This window comes from Dromiciops gliroides, chromosome 4 (genome assembly GCF_019393635.1).
Source record: "Dromiciops gliroides isolate mDroGli1 chromosome 4, mDroGli1.pri, whole genome shotgun sequence".
In the NCBI taxonomy this organism is placed as follows: Eukaryota; Metazoa; Chordata; class Mammalia; order Microbiotheria; family Microbiotheriidae; genus Dromiciops; species Dromiciops gliroides.
In genome coordinates this window covers 189,163,314-189,176,951 of record NC_057864.1, presented here as the reverse complement: position 1 = coordinate 189,176,951, position 13,638 = coordinate 189,163,314, and positions in this window count along the sequence as shown.

Here is a 13,638-nt window from a genome sequence, read left to right as displayed (position 1 = left end):
GCTTTTTTTTTTTTAGTTGTTTGTTCTTGGCTTATGGGGACTCGTGAATTTTTCTAAAGGTGCTATTTAAAAAGGGAATGAAAGAAGCAGGCTTGAGATCTGCACCAAAGCTGACTTTTCACCCTGTCTTCACCAGCAGGTGGATTCAACTTTCCTTTTGGACATTTTTCCCCCGCCTCGTGCTTTCTCCATCTTGCTCTCCTGCCCCCCACCCCTTTCCTTCTTCCCGCTCACCTCCCTCTTCTCACCCTCCTCTCTCGCTCTGAAACCCTCTGTCTTTCCCCACTGCCCTTCCAACCTCTTCAGTTCTGCCCCTCTCATGCCTCTCTTGCCATCTCCTCTCTTTGGGTTTCAAAGCACAACTTTTCTAGCCAAGAGGCAGTTTTCCCCCCTAGGGAGTGTAAGGAACCAAAGGATTCTGTACCTATTTTGTGTATGTATAATAATTTGAGATGTTTTTAATTATTTTGACTGCTGGAATAAAGCATGTGAAAATGACCCGAACACATCTGTAGTGGCCTGATGTTTTCTCTCTTTGGGTTAGGGGGACGTTCACAGGATGGTCTGGAGGGATTGGGGGACTTTTCTCTATTCCCTTCGTTTCTTCTTCCCTCCCACACATCTTCTTTCTCCAGAAAACCTTCTCTTTTTCTTCCCCCTGCCCAAACTTTCTCTTTTCTCTTATTCACTCTTTCCTTTCAACTTTCCCTTCCTCTACCCTCCTGCTCCTCCTCCTCTTCCTCTGGGCTTCCTTCTCTCCCAACCCCTTGCCTTCCAGGTCTCCTTTCTTTCTGTCCTGACCTAACAAAACTCTCTTCTTTATTTCCTTTCCATTTGTTCTGAGGAAAGGGGACTATGGAGATTGGGAGACAAAGAAAGAGTTAGAGCTGGGATTTAATGCAGAACAAGGGGACTCCCTGAAGAGCGGAAAGGGAGGGAGTAATTTGGGTTAGGTGAGGTGGTTCAAAAATGGCAACAAGCTCTCTTGGAACCTGGGGTGGGAGGTGGGATGTGGGAGGTGGAAGAGGCATTAGAAGGGAGAGCAGGGCACTTTTTCATCTTTAGGAGTCCAGAGTCAACACTGGAGCCAGGCAAGAAAGTAGGAAGTAGAAATTCTCACCCAGGGAAAGAAATAGCAATAGATTAGAATAATCCTAACCCAAAATCTTCAAGCCTGTCCACTCCTTTTTCTTTCTCTTTGTTTGGCTCCCTCTGTTTCTCTCTGACTCTGAGGCTGTCATTCAGTCAACAAAATGTATTGAGCATTCCTTTTAGTTGATATGATGAGAAGACACAAAGGAAATCAATGATTCAGTCAGTGTGTCAAGAGGAGAGATTAGGGAACTCCTAGACTCATGGGAGACACAATCTCTGCCCTCAGGGAGCTGCCAATCTAATAAAGGAGAAAGAGTCCCTTACCTCAGAAAAGAGGGTTCTAAGAGACAGAAGGGTCATTCGTTTGCAAGATCTTGAGATCACTTACAAAACTAAAGATTGAGAATAAGAGCATTTATGTTATCAGCAATCGTCAAGTACAGAGAGAAAGTGCCTAAGTGTTTTTTTGGTGAGGCAGTTGGGGTTAAGTGACTTGCCTAGGGTCACACAGCTAGTAAGTGTCAAGTGTCTGAGGCTGGATTTGAACTCAGGTCCTCCCGAATCGAAGGCCGGTGCTTTATCCACTGCGCCACCTAGCTGCCACTAAGTGTTCTTTTATAGCCTAGAATTCCAGGCTCTGGTGTGGAGAGATCCTTTAAGGGTCATCTTGACCGTACCACCACCTGCTTGCTTTTCTTTCCATTTTCCTCTTTCCTTTCCCTTCCCTCCTCTTTTTACTGACCTTTTTTCTCCCCCTGACTCCTTTCTTTCTTTCTTTTTCCCTTCCCCCTTCCCCCTCATGCAATGAGGGTTAAGTGACTTGCCCAAGGTCACACAGCTAGTAAATTTCAAGTGTCTGAGGCTGGATTTGAACACAGGTCCTCCTGAATCCAGGGCTGGTACTTTATCCACTGCACCACCTAGCTGCCCCTGACTCCTTTCTTTCTCTGTATTCTCATTTTCTCATTCTCTCTCTCTCTCTCTCTCTCTCTCTCTCTCTCTCTCCTCCCCCCATCCCTACCTCAAGGTTTGTCCTAATGATCATATTTCTCCCAGCTGCTAACCTACTTCCTACAGCAGTAGCAAAGAGGTACTCCTTCATTCCTCACTAGCTGCCAGAATCTACCCCTTCCCACAACCTCCTGCATCTGGCTCAGGGTGTTTCCCTGGTCCCTAGAGCACAGAGACCCAGAAAACCTAAGGGAAAGTTCCGTGGTTAGGGCTAGACTCCTCTTCTAGAACCAAAGTCCAAGATATCAGTGGGGAAAGAGTTGGTCCAGCTCCTCATGTACAGAGGAGGAAACTGAGGCCCAGGGAAAGGAAATGACTTGTCTAAGGTCATACTATGAGTTCTCTCTCAGGGGAGAACCTTGGATCACAAAGCTTTCTTTCTCTGAGAAATGACCCTGGGCTCCCATAGGATCATAGAATCCTGAAGTTGTGATAGAAGAGACCACAGAGATCAAGCAGAGCAACACTTAGCAGACAGAGATCATGCCTTCAGAAAGCAAATGCTGGCTAGGGGTATAGCCAAGGAAAAGAAGAGGGAGAGTGAGGGGAAGGTGGTAGGTGGTGGGAGAAGGAGGGGAAGGCGGGGGAAGGGAGGGAAAGCAAAGGAAGAGGTCTGGGGCAGGGGCAAGTGGCAAAAGCCAGTCATTTTGGGACCTAATCATCTTAGTACCAGATATCTTTGACTCTGGCACCCAAGTCCCTTCCTTAATTCTGTCTCTCAATCTAAGCCGGGGTGGGGTGGGGTGGGGGGGCTACATTTGGCTACATTTTCAAAGGGTATAAAAGTCAGCCGATTTCTTGCTTTCCTCCCGGGACCCTAGATTCAGAGCTGGAGGAGACCTCAGAGAACATATGGTACAACCACCTCATTCTATACATGTGGAAACTGAGGCCCTCAAAAGGTTAAGTGATTTGTCTAAGTTCACGCAGGTAATGTGTACCAGAACCGAGATTTGAACTGAGAGCTCTTTCCACTGTACGTATCAATGATCCATCATTATTATTGCTATAACTAATTAATAGCATTTTAATCAAGTTTCTGGACCTTATTTCCCATCTGTTTCCTAGTCAAGGATATAATAGGGAAAGAGGAAGCAGAAGAGGCAGGTTTCTATTATATAGATAGCATCAGGAAGGCGCCAACATTTATTAATCCTCTACTAGGTGCCAGGCACTGCGCTAAGTAAACACCTTGCTTTTTGGGGGGTGTGGGGAATTCCATTTGATTCTCACAACCGCGTTGGGAGGGAGGTGCTGTTATTATTATTCCCATTTCACAGATAAGAAAATTGAGAGGTTAAGTGACTTGCCCTGGGTCACACAGCTAGTAAGTGTCTGAATTCAGGTTTTAAGTCAAGTCTTCTTGGCATGATGACTAGCACTCTGTCCATTGTGTTTCCTCACCACCAGGACAATAAATGCGCTATAGAAATAATCATTTTAGGCTTTCCTCACAACAGACCAGTGAATGAGGTTGCAGTTACGCCCTTTTTACTGATGGGGAAACTGAAACCTGGGGGATGAGAAATGACTGACAAGTCATTACATACATGGGTCATACATCTAGTGAGAGCTACCTAGCAAGGGATCCGTCCATTGTATTATGCTGTTCCTCAGGATTGTACATAATGAGACCTAAATCATATGTAAATGAACGACAGAAACAGAGGAGCCTCCAGAATTGTGGAGATAAAAGCTCATCTTTCCTGGGGGTTTGGGGAAGCCTGAGGAGACCACAGATATCTCAACAATGTCCCTGAGAACCACAAGGGCTTATGTTTGGAGATCAGTGGCCCAGTGGATCAATGAGAGTGTCCCGGAGGGGGATTCCTGGCCAAGAAACTCCTGCCCTACTCTAAGCAATCTATTTCCATGCCTGTGTGCACATGGGCTCCCAGAGAAGTGGACCAACCTATCATGAAGTGATGGATGAAACAACCACTGCTGTTGTGTTGGAACACGCACTCAGAAAATGCCTTTGATTGTGTAGGTATTTAGTATAGGAGCTACCAGAGGATAGGGAAAAGTCAAAGTCAGTCCAAGCCTCTGCTAACCCCATTCTTTTTTTTTTTTTTTTCTTAGTGAGGCAATTGGGGTTAAGTGACTTGCCCAGGGTCACACAGCTAGTAAGTATTAAGTGTCTGAGGCCGGATTTGAACTCAGGTACTCCTGTCTCCAGGGTCGGTGCTCTATCCACTGTGCCACCTAGCTGCCCCTTAACCCCATTCTTAAAACTGTAACGATTGGAATAACGCCACCTGCTGGATACTTACTGTAGAAGAGTTCTGCCCATGAAGGGAAGGTCTTTGAGGGCAAGACCAGGAGTCAGGAAGTGACGCGGGCTAGTGGGAGGAGGAAGGAAGAGACTGGCGCTCAGTCTCGGGCTCTTTCCTGAGGACGCTGGCGGAGAAGGGAGCTAGAAATGTGCTCTCCCTTTAATAGATAGGAATCTGGGCCTTTCTCTCTCTCTTTACCAAATTCTTATTCTCCTTAATAAATGCTTAAAAGTCTAACTCTTGCTAAAGCTTATAATTTATTGGCGACCACTCATTAGATATTTTAGACAGTTTAGCTAGAATTTTAGCCCTTAAACAGATGGCTGACCACGAAGAGGAAAGCTGAACCTCACTTCTGATCTTCTGGTTGGGTAAGAAATTTTCCCTACCCTAACCCTTTAAATCTTAAGTACTGCTGAATTGCCTGGTGTTTTCCCTTTAAATTTTTTCAAATGGACCTTTTAAACTCCCTAATTATCCTATTTTTGATTTTAGTCTGTTTAACCAGACAAATGGGAGATAAGATCATGTTAATGCTTTGTTTTTGTGGATTTTCTATTTTTCTTTTTATTTTTGTTAAAAGAGCCAGCAACTTACTCACACAAGGAAATATCTCTCCCTCTCCCAACCATGCTTTTTCAGAGAAACCTGAAGAGATTCCTGCAGCTTTTCCCAGTTCTAACACTAATTGTTGCTTTAATTTTGCATGCCTGGAGGCAATGACCCACCCTCTAGAAGCTTTTAATCCCCTAGCACCTGGAGGCAAAGTGGGGGAAGAGGAATCCAGGCCTGAGTTCAAAATCAAGTCTGATTCAAATTGCTCTGGTCCCTCCCCTCCTCTCCAGACCCCACCCTCTACTCCTCCTATGGCCAAGCCCATAGCTTCCCCTGCCTGGGAAGTCCAGAGATCTGATGCGCATGCTCAACTTTCTCTAACTACATTTGCAGTTTCAGGCTCAGCCCTTCCCCAGCCTGGCTGTGCTTCTGAGACAACCTTAGAAAACCCTTTAAATTCCAGATATGCTCGTTTTGTTCATAATTTTGCTAACCTGCTTTTGTCTTTAATTAGTAATCTTATAAAGCGTTTGTATGGTGAAAAGCCCGACAGACAATATAGAGGGGTTAAAGAAGAAAAACTTAAGCTGAATAAGAATGACAATCATCACCATAGTTCAAGACTCCGCTTCTTTTGCCATGGAAGGGTACATATTTTACAGAAATGTAGAAGTAAGCAGCAAGGTATTGATATGAGTATTGGGGATTTTAGATATCGGAATCAAAAGTGTTCTGAATTCACTCAGATTATTAATGTCAGTTCAGAGGTTACATAGGATTTCTATGCTATTACATCTACATTTTGAAATTAATGGTATGGGTTTATTTTCATAGAGATTTTCATGCTTTTGAGATTGTGACTTATACTTAGTTTCTAAAACAAGGAGAATATTTGTAAAGCTTTTTATAGTCATATGATCAAGTTTATATTTTATAATACTCTTATTAATATTAAGTTCATATTCATTTAGATTTCCCTAGTTTGAATTTCATTGTCTTTTATTGTTCCGTGTGTATTTTTTCTATTTATTCATCTCTCTAATTTTGAAACATTGCAAGATGGTTTTGATTTCATAATACAATGTTAATTCTAGGAGTATTGTGCTCCCATATTCTGAGTTGTTTGTTTTTGTTATTTTTTCTCAACTGATTATTTGATCAAACTCTTTAAAGCATTTCCCTAGCAAATTGTTTGCCATGGCAAGTGTAAATTGATTCTAGAAGTATTATTTTTGATAAGCATATTCCAAAAAAAAAAAAAAAAGAGGGGAACATTTGTAAAAGTTGTCTTTGAGATTGTGTTGTGCTTTAACTTGTATTTAAATATGTTCAGATTTTTCAAAAAAGTAATTGTATGCTAAGTAAAAAAAAGGTATTATTTGAAATTGTTGCATAATTATATATTATATTCTGAGTCAAGATGTATTCACATTTTTTGCAATCATTTATTATCCTCAATTTTTAAATCCATATGAGACTTGGATTATGGGAACTTATCATTTAAGACATTAATTGCCTTTATTCTGAGTTATCAGATGCCAGTTGGCCAAGATGCCATCCAATCACAAGAGGAATACATGCAAGAGCAGACACTGAACTGTCACATGAGGGGAGACATGCATGAAGTCAAGGTATGGCCGAGGGAACGGCTTTTGACAAATGTTGAGGTTGGATTCTCTTGGTTTAATATTTTATTTTATTTTTCCCCACAATATTGTACAGATGGCTGGAAGTATTCATCCCACCCATCTCACTTCTACACCTGGCTTCTATGCTCCCTCCTATATGCCTGATGCCATGGACATCTCAATCCCATGCATCTGATTAAGTCTGACTCAGTTTCTTCCAATATGTTCGGTGGCATGGACATATATTCCATCCACCTATTTTAGACCTGGCATACTGCATGGGCAGTATATATTGCTCAAGTGTGGGAATGCTCATATCCCATCATTTCTCTGTTCTTTTATGGTAACCCCCATAATTATCTCAGGTGTCATGATAAATACAGTGTTGAATTTGGCCTTGACATCTGTTACTAATTATATTAGATTTTCTAATTTCTCATAATGGCATGAGGATAATTAGGCAGATGATGCAAAAAGTGATGAAACAAAGATAAAAATTATTTTTAAAAATTAATATCGCAGCAATTGTCTTCTCAAATACCCTCCATAAGGGGGGACTATAGTAATATTATAATTTTAAAGAATGGTTCAATTTTTGTTTTATTATATGTTTCATGTGTAACAACTAAGATTCTGAATTCCCTTAGACATGTTTTTGAGAACTTTCATTGTTTGATTTGATTATTGACAAAGCTATTTTAAAGTTGTGTTAAGCTCAATTTTGTAGGAAATTTCCTGGCTGATTACCAGTATCCACACATCAACCCCTGAAAAGACTTCCATTCCACGACTACACCTAGAGGACATCTGAGAAAAGACTTTCAGAGACTTTAAATGAACAGTTTTGATTTGTTGTTTTTGTTGTTTTTTTTTCTCTTTCTGTTATAATATACACCATCTGTAACATGTATTCTCTGCAGAGGCCCTCCCTTTGCAAGACTAATGTCAAAGCGTCGGTTCATGAGGACAAAAAAAAAATCGCCCCTCTGGACAAAACTTTCCTCTCTTCCTTTTCTATATTATTCACATATTATTAGTTAGCAATAGTTATTATATTCTTTTTACTGTTCCGTCAAGGAAACATTTTGTTTCTTGAGGAACAACAGGGGGGACTGTAACGATTGGAATAACGCCACCTGCTGGATACTTACTGTAGAAGAGTTCTGCCCATGAAGGGAAGGTCTTTGAGGGCAAGACCAGGAGTCAGGAAGTGACGCGGGCTAGTGGGAGGAGGAAGGAAGAGACTGGCGCTCAGTCTCGGGCTCTTTCCTGAGGACGCTGGCGGAGAAGGGAGCTAGAAATGTGCTCTCCCTTTAATAGATAGGAATCTGGGCCTTTCTCTCTCTCTTTACCAAATTCTTATTCTCCTTAATAAATGCTTAAAAGTCTAACTCTTGCTAAAGCTTATAATTTATTGGCGACCACTCATTAGATATTTTAGACAGTTTAGCTAGAATTTTAGCCCTTAACAAAACACAGAATCATCTTTGATGTAGGAGGCAAAAAAGGGGTTAAGAGAAAAACCTAAGCCCTGAGCTCTAATTCAGATCTGAGCTCTAAAGGGATTCAGACCCCAGTTAATGGATAACTTAAGACTTGAGTCTTCAGTAATATGTCAAGGCCCAGGTTTTCGTGTACCCACATAATCAGCACCCATAACAAAAACAAAAAGAGGCAGGTCATGGAGACTTTAACAATAACAATGATATACTGACAAGGTATAGAAATTAAAACTGGAAATAAGTGATAAATGAAGATATTTTGAAGCTAGCCATGGGAATGAAAAGGTAACATGCACAGAAAAGGCCAAATTTGTCCCCAGATTCACCTTATGACATGTAAATCCCCAAAACACATCTCCATGGAAAAAGGTACCCACCTGGGGGTTAGCTTAGGACCCCAGGAACTCCAATTAGGATAAACCTTCCCCTGTACCTCCCTAAGGTAGAGATTATTATGAGACTTATAATCAATTTATCCATACTATAAATATAACTATCTTTTCTTTCCCTATTCAAGAGATACCTTTCCACTTTTCTGGTTCTCTCCCTGTGTTCATTCACAGTATTGCAATATAACTTGGGAAACTGAGTGACTGAGTCTCGTAATTCTTTTTGGGATGCCTCATGATCAATTTGACCCTAATTCCATCCCACATCAATCTTCACCCTGCCCTTTGGTGTTTGTTGCTGTTTAGTCCTTTTTAAGTCATGTCCAGCTCTTTGTGACCCCATTTGGGGTTTTCTTAGCAAAGATACTGGAGTGGTTTGCCATCTCCAGTTCATTTTACAGATGAGGAAACTGAGGAAAACAGGGTTAAGTGACTTTTACCCAGGGTCAAACAGCTAGGTTTGAACTCAGGAAGGAGTCTTCCTGACTCCAGACCCAGCACTCTGTGCACTATGGTGCCACCTAGCTGCCCCTTTTCCCTTCAGGGTTGTCTGTACCTAAGACCTCAGGCAACTCGCAGCACAGCCTGATGCATCTGGCTTTTCCAGGGACACACAAGTGCATTAAGGACACAGGAAAAAGCTGCTTAGGTAATCAGATCCCCAGAGTCCCATAGTTTTGCCACAAAGAGGTCTCCCGTGGATATTTTGCTGTCTTTCCTTCCAACCAGAGCAGAAGTTACAGAATAAAGTGCAACTTTGTAATATTAGCCTAAAATTTTCTCTTCTCCCTCCTTTTATCTGTTTACCATGGGTAGGATTAGGATTGAGAAGGCTACTGTCCTCATAAATGCTATCTATCTAAATATCTCTTGGTTTACTACTCCCATAGATCAAAGCCCTTCCTAGGTGAGTATTGTTAAAATGAGCTCTCCAATTGGATTGTAAACTCCCTGAGGGCAGGGACAGTTCTATCTTCAATAGTTCTCACAAGGCCTAACTTTGTCTAACACAAAGAAAGTGCTCTAAAGGTAATTATAGAACGAAATAGAATGAAGAGAGCACATATTCCAGTGTGTGATTAAATAAGACTATTTGTATGACTGCATGTTTAGGGGAGATTTTTGTTGCTGTTGGGTGGGGGAAAAGCAAAGAAATACCAAAAAAAGCATGAGTCAAGAAAATTTTAAAAGGGCTCTGTGTGTGTGTGTGTGTGTATTCACATATGTGTGAGTGCATACTCTCCTGGAAGTCAATCTGTGAAGGTGTGAGTTTGTGCTTTTGTGACATGCCTACAGTTGTGTAGCTGTGGATGGCTGGGGTGGGGGACAAAGGGATCATTGTAACTGCATCCCTGGCTCCATCCCTCCCTCCCTTCTTCCTGCTGACATCATAACTGTGCTAAATACAGCTGAAAGGGGCCCTATTCCCCCAGACCCTGCCGATGCAGCTGACCCCTCTGCCTTTGGACACCTTGCTGCCTCTTCTTGCTTCTCATTCCCTTCTCTTTTCTGGAGGGAATATCCTTGCTGTCTTTGGATGTACAATACTGTCTTTCCCAGGATCGGGATGGAGGAATCAAGTCTGAATTCAACAGCTTTCCAGAAAGAGGAGGACATGCTGGATGCATTCCCAAGTTCCTTCCCTCAGTCCTGAAGCTCTAGGCTCCCCTGGTGCCTGGCTCTGACTTCCCAGCCCTCCAAGCTTCTACCTTCCTCCTGACTCCACTCCAGCCCTGCTGGATTCGGACTGTATCCTGCTGGAATTTCCAAAGGCAGGGATAAGATTGGTTTTCTTCTCTCCATCCTGTCTTTTCCATGGTTCTGGATCCTCTCCGAAGGGCACCCAGACCCCTGGGTTTGGTGAGACAGGGTGGTTTCTTTGAGCTCAGAGAGAGGGACTAGGATCACCAAACTCTGTTTTTTTGGGGGGGGGGGTGTGGGGGGGGGACCAGGGTTAGGAGGGTGGAGTTTAAACATTATATGTGTGACTCTCTCTGTTAGACTGTGGGAGGGGGAAGAATTGGTGTGTGTGTGTGTGTGTGTGTGTGTGTGTGTGTGTGTGAATGAAGATATCTGAATGTGTCTATAACCATGATGTGTGCCATTTAGGTGTGTGCACTCAAACAGGCACCTGAGTCTGTATGATTGTGTCAGATTATGTGTGTCACTGAGTATGAGAAAATTTGTGTGATTTTGTCTGATCTATGGGTACTATGTGTGCCAGATTGTAAGGGAATAACTATGCCTGTATGCCAGGGTGTATGAGAAGGTATTTATGACTGTGTGTATAAACTAGTTGAATGCTAGTGGAATCGCTTTCCATCTTGGGGAGCAGGGGAAGGAAGGGAGAAAAATTTGGAACTAAAAATCCTATGAAAACTAATGTTGAAAACTATCTTTATATGTAACTGGAAAATAATAAAATACTTTTATGATAAATTAGTTGAATAGGAGAGCATGTGTGTGAGAGAGAGAGGAGAGGAAGAAGGGAAGGAAAGAAACAGAGATATAGAGGAAGAGAGGAAAGAAAGGAGAGAGACAGAGAGAGAGATGGAGAAGGGTAGAAAGGGAAGGGGAGAGACAGAGAGAATAGAGAGATGGAGGAGAGGAGGAAGGGAAGGAGGGAGAGAGAGGAGAGGAGAGGCAGGGGGAGAGAGAGAGAGAGAGAGAGAGAGAGAGAGAGAGAGAGAGAGAGAGAGAGAGAATTAACAAATAAATATTTATTAGGCACCTATGATGTGCCTTATGAATGGAGAAGTATGTGTGACAGACAGGTGTGCAGCTCCCCATGGGTATGACAGAGGGGGTGTATGTCTCGCTGGGACTGTGTGCATGTGTGATGACAAATTGTGTTGTCTCAGTTACTTAATCTGAAAAATGAGGGGGTTGGACTATATCTTTAAGATCCTCTTTATCTCTCAATCTATGATCATATTATTTGGGTGCTGGAAGAAAACAGGTAAGACCAAGGGTAGGTGTAGAAAAGATGGAAGGGCTGTCCACGGATGACTTTAATAAGCTGCTTAGACCATGAATGAATGAATGAATGAATGAATGGATGGATGGATGAATAAGCATTTATTAAGTGCTTATTCTAAGCCAGGCTAGGTATTGGGGAAGCAAATTATTTTTAAAAGGAATAGTACCTGTCCTTATTTTACTGAGGAAGACAACTCATATAGGGAAATGGTGAGCAGGGACAGTACATGGAAGGGACATGTGTGCATGTGCGTGCATGTGTGCATGCATATGTGTGTGCATGGTGTTTCATACGTGGCATGAAGTATGCTGAAGGGTTTGTGATTGTTCTATGTGGATGACTTCTGAATTTCATATGGTCGGAGAAGTGGACCACAACAGACCTGTTTATGTATATGAATGTATATGTGTGTCGCTGTGAGTGTGCAATTATAGGTGAGAGTGTGATTGTGAGTGGCTATGTAAGAGCATTCAAGTCCATGTGATTGTGACTGACTGTGTATGGAAGTGTTGGAGTGTGAGTGACTGTGGAGTGGGAATCTGTGCAAGTGGGCAGATGTGAGAATGTCGGAGAGTGTGTGCAACTGGGAATGCCTGTGAGTACATGATTGTGAGTGACTGTGAGTGTCAGAATGTGTTGGGTTGAACAAGGTTGTCCAATTGGTGGGATTGTATGTTACTATCGGGATATGACTGAGTGAGATTAGAGGGGATGTCACAGGGGTATAACTAAGCCTTTTAGGGTAGCCAGGTGTAAGATGCTTGAGAAACTACTGTGTGAGAGTAACATTGTGTGTGTGAGAGGGTCTGTGTGTTTATATGTTTGAGATGACATGTACACATTTAATTGTTCACCCAATTCACTGGCGGCCCTTGGTGAAGGCTCAGAAATGTTTGGGGTGGAGGATGGAGGATTGGCTCAAAGAAGGCAGTAGAGAAGAGAACCTGTACTTTATGAGCACTTTGTATATCTCTGCATATGTATGTATGTATGTATGTGTGTATGTATATATGTATGTGTATGTGTGTATGTGTGTGTGTATATATATATATTGTGTGTGTCCATTCTTGTGTGAGTTGGAATGAGGGAATTTTTTGTGTGGAAAAAGTATTGAGTCTGATCTGGGCTGCATTTGGCCCAGTGCAAGAAGTCAGGAGAATAACAAAGAAATAGATATCCTTGAAAGACTGCCTAGTTTGGAGTAGATGACATGTATGTGTGGTGATTGTTTTTGATAGTGTGTGGGTGGAAATGACAAATAGGTGTTGGCTGGGGATCAGATTATGAATGGGAGACGGGAATGAAGAGGGCAGGGAGTCCAAGGGAAGTCTGGTAGTCCAATCTCAGGTCCAGTGGCTGTTCGTTGGGCAAGAGAGAGGGTGGGGTCCTGCATAAAACGTTGTGAGTGTTTGTTGAGATGCTGGAAGGAGAGGGGATTTGGTTTGATCATTTGTCTGTTATTTCCCCTCCCCGCCCCCCCCCCCCCCAAACAGTGTGTGATTCTGTGCCTGGCCATTGGTTGTGGGTTGATTTATGAGAGAATGAGGGAATGTGTTTGTGTGGGTGGGGGTGTGGAATTTGTACTCTGTGTGTGCATGTGCACACACACATTGTCATGGAGGACCAATATGAGTTTGTGTGGGGGGAAGGGGAGGAAGAGTTCCTGATTTTAACTTTGGTTTGTTGTCATCCCAGGCCTACCCTGGTGCCACGCCCCTTCTGCCCTGATTGAGACAAGGGCTCCTGTGTCTTTCTCAGACCAGAGGCAGGGGAGGGGAGAGAAGGGAGGAGCTGTTAGGACCTACTGGTTAAGAGGAGAAAAGGGAGCAGCTGGATTCCCACCTGCTTAGAGAGAAGCATGTCTTTCTTTAACAGAATGGCAAAATCAATGGTTCAGTATTCAGATTTTCTGGATTGGACCTTGGTTTCAGTCTTGCCTCCTTCCTGCATGACCTTGGATAAGTTACTCCCTGGGCCTCAGTTTTCTCATCTGTAAAATGAACAGTTTAGACTAGGTTGCCTCTAAGGTCCTTTCCAGGGCCGACCTTCGATGATTCTACAAATGGGCTTGGGCAGGAGAGATTGAGGGCATACAAAAGGTTTTCCTGGCTAAAAGTGGACACAATACACAGAAATAGGGGCCTGAGAGGAAGGACAACTTCTCCCCTCTCCCTTTAGGAAGTTGCTTATGGGTTTCAGGAG